Source organism: Macrobrachium rosenbergii, chromosome 16 (genome assembly GCF_040412425.1).
Source record: "Macrobrachium rosenbergii isolate ZJJX-2024 chromosome 16, ASM4041242v1, whole genome shotgun sequence".
NCBI classification, from domain to species: Eukaryota; Metazoa; Arthropoda; class Malacostraca; order Decapoda; family Palaemonidae; genus Macrobrachium; species Macrobrachium rosenbergii.
The window spans coordinates 21,076,226-21,083,763 of NC_089756.1; positions in this window are offsets into that span (position 1 = coordinate 21,076,226).

The following is a 7,538-nucleotide window of genomic DNA, read 5'->3' on the forward strand; positions in this document are numbered from 1 at the left end:
TTCGTCGTCCCGTGGGCTCGAACCAGCGAAGGACAAGAACTCAGGACTACAGTATATGAAAATATATTATTTCCGAGATAGAGCGAATTGGATATTAAAGGACGTTTGTAGCTTACTGATTGTATATGAATCACGGTGATGTGATAAAAAAGTCATAATATGGCTGCGTGTGACAAACGCACTACACGGTTAGCATGGCAGAGGTGGGTGGATATCGTCTCTAAATACAAACACCTGAGTTCGACAGGGGATTTGTATATGGGAGACGATATCCACTTATACCTCACTTGCTGGCCGCGTGGGTTAATGAGTCCACTGTAGTCGTGAGTTCTTGTCCTTTGCTGGTTCGAGCCCACGGGACGGCAAACTTATTATCAACTAAAAAATTCCCCTTCGGTAACATATATGAAAATATATTATTTCCGAGATAGAGCGAATTGGATATTAAAGGACGTTTGTAGCTTACTGATTGTATATGAATCACGTTGATGTGATAAAAAAGTCATAATATGGCTGCGTGCGACAAACGCACTACACGGTTAGCATGGCAGAGGTGGGTGGATATCGTCTCTAAATACAAACACCTGAGTTCGACGGGGGATTTGTATATGAGAGACGATATCCACTTATACCTCACTTGCTGGCCGCATGGGTTAATGCGTCCGCTGTAGTCCTGAGTTCTTGTCCTTCGCTGGTTCGAGCCCACGGGACGACGAACTTATTATCAACTAAAAAATTCCCCTTCGGTAACATATATGAAAATATATTATTTCCGAGGTAGAGCAAATTGGATATTAAAGGACGTTTGTAGCTTACTGATTGTATATGAATCGCGGTGATAAAAAAGTCATAACATGGCTGCATGCGACAACGCACTACACGGTTAGCATGGCAGAGGTGGGTGGATATCGTCTCTAAATACAAACATCTGAGTTCGACGGGGGATTTATATATGGGAGACGATATCCACTTATACCTCTCTTGCTGGCCGTGTGGGTTAATGCGTCCACTGTAGTCCTGAGTTCTTGTCCTTCGCTGGTTCGAGCCCACGGGACGACGAACTTATTATCAATTAAAAAATTCCCCTTCGGTAATATATTTGAAAATATATTGTTTCCGAGGTAGAGCAAATTGGATATTAAAGGACGTTTGTAGCTTACTGATTGTATATGAATCACGGTGATGTGATAAAAAAAGTCATATATATATATATATATATATATATATATATATATATATATATATATATATATATATATATATATATATATATGTATATATATATATATATATATATATATATATATATATATATATATATATATATATATGTATATATATATATATATATATATATATATATATATATATATATATATATATATATATATTGTTATGATGTATACCAAGTACCTGGTTATTACACAACTAATTTCAAAATTCAAAAATTTACCTCACTTCAGCCAGATACCTGAACTCTCATCACAATAGGAAATTACAACTGAGTACTCTAAAGGTAACAGTGATCCCTTAAAAAACTTATTAATCACTTGAAAAAATCAAACTCAGTTTATCAGAATATGTGCGAGGTATCACCAATTAAACTAGAACTATTCTAGAGTAAAAGGGCATCACTCCATCAAATAACTTTAACTGTTTCCGTGGTCTTAACTTACTTTAGCAAAACTAAAAGAACAAACGATGTTTATCACTTTGCCTTATGCACACACAATTAATCCTATTCACTGGTGGTCAATAAGTGAAACAGTTTTTCTAAAAATATCAAATACAAAAATTTATTTTTAAATTCAAAATTTTTAATTAGAATTCACAATCTGAAAAATTTACTATTACCTGAAAATAACACAAAACTTAATTCTTGAATTAAATTATGAAACAAAACTAATTCACAAAAACTTTATCAGGAATTTAAATCAATCAAGCAAAATTTAAACTATCAAGAATTACTCAAGATTTGAAAAGAAAATCTTAATAAATGAAAAATTAAATTAAGTATGCAATGTTAAATTGCCAAGAAATATTTAAAATGCTACGTAAATAAATGTTACATCACAAACATAAAAAAAAGTGAAAATATGAAGAGAGTTCAATCACAAGAACACACACAATTCCACAAAAGATTTATCAATAACAATTTCACTAAGGCAAGATTTCCCTAACTTATTATACCATGGTATTAATAAGTAAAATTCACGTTACCTTACACAAACATGTGAAAACCTTTGTAAAATCCCTTTGCAGCTGCGCTAATTTCACAAAACACTTTTTTACAAGGCGCCGTTAGAAATTAAATAATTTTACAAAATTCAGATCTCAAAAATTAATACTAATATCAGTGACCACACATATACTACGTTAAAAGTAATCTCTTTTAAAGAACGAGAGAGAGGGGGAACCAAATTGATCGAATTCCAGTAGCACGTGAAACAACTACATGACGTCATTAAGGCATTTTGGTTATGAGATGCCAAAAGAGAAATTTCCAGAAGGAAGGTGACGTCACTCCCAGCAAACGTTTAGAACGCAATCGGGACATGTTACTCTTTCTCTCAAAGCGACATACGTGATCAGAGCCATGTGTGTAACTTTGTGAAGTCACTCGTATTCTTTTTGTACGGGACAAGGCTTTTACAGAAATCTCTACACGACCGAAACAGACAGCAATCGGCTAATTATGATTGACGTGTTTTATAAACAAGACGAAAAACTGAGTTGATTTCCTGAACGAATTGGCAATTGTTATTCCAAACTGTCCTCACGTTAACCCCCCAAAAAAGCGCTCTCTCTTTTCTCAACTGATGACAACTGAAGATAAACAAGTCTTCGCTGAACACACGCACACGCGTTGCTCATACTACGTTACTACGTTACTATTAAAATTGTATTATCAATTCTAGACTACGCTATTAAATTATTTAAATCATTAGTTCTTTTGAGATCTGTTATGATATTTCAATAATCATTATTATTACACATAATATATGATAAATAAAAGAGTAAATATATCAAAATTATAAGAGGTTATATGTATTACAAGGCAACATCATAAAAATATATATATATTATAATATATATATATATATATATATATATATATATATATATATATGCATATAATATATATATATATATATATATATATATATATATATATATATATATATATATATATATATATATACATATATAAATTATAAAATATATATATTACATATATGTGTGTACATTCATATATATGTATATATGTATATATATATATATATATATATATATATATATATATATATATATATATATATATATATATATATATATATATATATATATATATATATATATACTTACAGTATATACGCACATATGTAATATATATATTTTATCATTTATATATATGTATATATATATTAATTTATATATACATGTATATATACATATACATACATGTATAACTGAATCACGAAACTATGGAACGTGATGAATATATATAAATAAAGATAAAAACCACGAAGGAACGGGAAACACTGGAGTGCTGCTGCGAGGCCATCAGCTCAACATAAACATACCAATTTTTTCCTCTATGTTTTTACGAGCCTTGCGCATTGTCAGTCCCCAGTATTTGGATAAAGAAATTGAATACATAAGAAAAATAGGGACAGATTTATGTTATCCTTCACATATACTAGATATTTGTTATAACAAAGCCCACAAAAAGTTTTATAGTGAAAGTAACATGAAGAAAGAAACCCCTAAGAACATTCTTAGCTTGCCTTATTTTAGTGGTTTTGAAAACATAAAATCATTGTTAAAACCTTTTAATGTAAACCTCGTTTTTTCTTATAATAACACACTCAAAAGAATGTTAATAAAAAATAGCCCTAAAGAAAACAACAACATAATATATAAAATTCCATGTCTGGACTGCCCCTCTTTTTATATTGGCCAATCTAGCAAAGATTTAGATGTTCGTATTAAGCAACATAAGTATTCAGTCAAAACTGGACAAGCATCCAATGCTATATTCATTCATTTAAGTGAAAACTCTCACAGGATAAATTGGACTGAAAGTTCAGTGATTGCCAGATCGAAAGATTTCTCTTCAAGAAATCTATTGGAGTCCGCTATTATCCAGCTTACTTCCAGTTGTAATTTTAATCTTAGCCCTGGCATGTATTATTTGGACCCCTGTATTAGAAAAATGTTCAAGAATGACCTAAAAGATAAAATCACTGACTTAATTACAAGGTACCTACTTGATATATATTTTCTATATATCCGTATGTTTAATATAATTTTTTTATTTGTAAAAATGTTCATCTTGCAAAAAGTTATTATTGTTTACAAAAAAAAAAAAAGAATTATTGTGTTGTACTAAAAAATTTTAGGTGGTCAGTCACGAACCTGTATAATCTTTTAATTGTCCTGTCCCTGCTCCTGAACGGTTGATCCTAATCCTTTGTAAAAACCTCTTAAATATTTAATCCTGTTTTGGCAGTTCTACTAATTCTTCAATTGTGTTGGATTCCAGGTACATATGTTTCCTTTATAATCCCCATCTGTCATTTATGAGCTTTCTTTGTAAACATACTTTCATATTTCTTCAGTCTGCTAAGTAAAGGACTAGTGTCGAAAGGCCTCGCAGCAATCCAGTGTTTCCGTTTCCTTCAATGGTTTTTATCTTTATATATACACATATATATATATATATATATATATATATATATATATATATATATATATATATATATATATATATATATATATATATATATATGTATACATATATTATGTATTTATGTATATGTATATATACATGTATATATAAATATATATACATATACATACATATGTAGACATACATATAAATTATAAATATATATATTACATACATGTGTGTGTATACATATATCATTTAAGGCCAAAGAAACTTTAAATAAGAATATAAAAAATCAGAAAAACCAAAATAACATTCCATCTTCAAGTTCCACCCCAGTCTTCCTTAATGTCTCTCGTGTCAGCCTCTACAGCACAGCCAGAAAGATTATTATTATTATTATTATTATTATTATTATTATTATTATTATTATTATTATTATTATTATTATTATTATTATTATTATTCAGTAGATGAAACCTATTCATATGGAACAAGCCCACAGGGGCCATTGACTTGAAATTTAAGCTTCCCAAGAATATACTGTAGTGTTCATGAGGAAGAAGTAAGAGGAAGTAAAGGGAAATAGAGAAAGAAGAGATCCCACTTATTAAAAAAAAATCAATAAATAGAGAAACAGATAAAAATTAATTGAAATGCGAGAAGAATAGTATTAGGGTAGCAATGCATTGCATCTTCGCTTGAACTTCTGAAGTTCCAATTACATAGCTGTTCCGCAGTCCAACGGTGAGAGGAATAAAGGACCTCTGGAACGGAGGAGCAAGGGATACGAAAAGCCTCGGCTACTGGACGAGGTTAAATTGTGGCACACCTACCTAGAACATGGGAGCTGATACCTACCCAGAACATGGAAGCTGATACCTACCCAGATACCTACCCAGAACATGGGAGCTGATACCTACCCAGAACATGGAAGCTGATACCTACCCAGATACCTACCCAGAACATGGGAGCTGATACCCACCCAGAACATGGGAGCTGATACCTACCCAGAACATGGAAGCTGATACCTACCCAGATACCTACCCAGAACATGGAAGCTGACACCTACCCAGAACATGGAAGTTGATACCTACCCAGAACATGGAAGCTGATACCTACCCAGATACCTACCCAGAACATGGAAGCTGACACCTACCCAGATACCTACCCAGAACATGGAAGCTGATACCTACCCAGATACCTACCCAGAACATGGAAGCTGACACCTACCCAGAACATGGAAGCTGATACCTACCCAGAACACAGAAGCTGATACCTACCCAGAACATTGAACCTGATACCTACCCAGAACATAGAAGCTGATACCTACCCAGAACATAGAAGCTGATACCTACCCAGAACATGGAAGCTGACACCTACCCAGAACCTAGAAGCTGACACCTACCCAGAACACAGAAGCTGATACCTACCCAAAACATAGAAGCTGACGCCACGAGAAGCGTACAATAACGTGCTAGAATTCTAGCCGTGCCAGCACTTAAGTGCTCCATGTCAGTTCCAGTCTGAAGGAAGCTCTTGGAAGACTGCCATGCCGGAATTGTTGACAAACTCAGTCATGAGAAACACTTCTTGAAACTGCGGCAGCCACTCAGTGTCATTTCTGCCCAGAAGGTGAAGAAATCCGACTCTCTGCTAAAAGCATGCATTACCGAAATTCTCGGATTCCAACAAAGGGTCAGGAGTGTTTGGAATTAATACTGAAATACTGTAGCTATAACAGTCTATCCGAATAACAATCAACTTTCTATGAGGTGTAGATTGTTTACTCTATATGTTGGATAGAGCAACACAAAGTGATGCCAAATAATAGAAAAACTACAAGTACAGCTTTACCAACGCATACTGGTTCATGGAATGAATAATAATTGGCGAGAAATCCGAGTACCAGCACTGCTTACAAGTAACAAATCAATTACAAAACAAATAAAAAATACGCCGAAATTTCTTCGGCGCAATCGAGTTGCCGTATGAAGCTCTCAACCGCAGCCCATGAAACTTTCAACCACGGCACTGTGTTGGCACCTACATCGGTGCTAGACGCACGATCATGGCTAACTTTAACCTTAAATAAAATAAAAACTACTGAGGCTGGAGAGCTGTAATTTGGTAAGTTTGACAACTGAAGGGTGGATGATCAACATTCCAATTTGCAGCCCTCTGACCTCAGTAGTTCTTAAGATTTGAGGGAGGACCGAGAAAGTGCGGAAGGACAGACAAATAGCCATCTCAATAGTTTCCTTTTACAGAAATCTAAAATTGTATTCCGTAAAAAACTATAAAATCATTCATACAAACTTACAAATAAATTAACTCATTACAATCAAATATGCAAACTTATCGCACCAATTAAAAAAATAACACTAGAACTTTATGAAGAACGCCGGAATTTTCTGTAAATCTGAAATAAAACCCCCTAAAAACCTCAGGGGATAAAAAGTATGAAGGAAGAAGCCACATCGCTTGACCAGCGACCCCAAAACCAGGGTTCCGCAAAAATCGTGAAATACATATATATTACAACTGTGAGCTCGGTAATGCGAACAATCTTGTGATGCATTGCTAGATTTCATATAATTCATAAGAAATTCCTTAGCTCTCTCTCTCTCTCTCTCTCTCTCTCTCTCTCTATATATATATATATATATATATATATAGATAGATAGATAGATAGATAGATAGATAGATAGATATACGTATATACGTAGAGTAATAAAAGGAATAGCAGGGAAACAGATTAAAAGCCTGGGGGATGTGAACTTAGAAATAAATGTTTTGTCACAAATTTATTGAAAGTTTTCTAGTTTTGGAAGACATTTTTTTCCACACACAAGTATTGATCTCA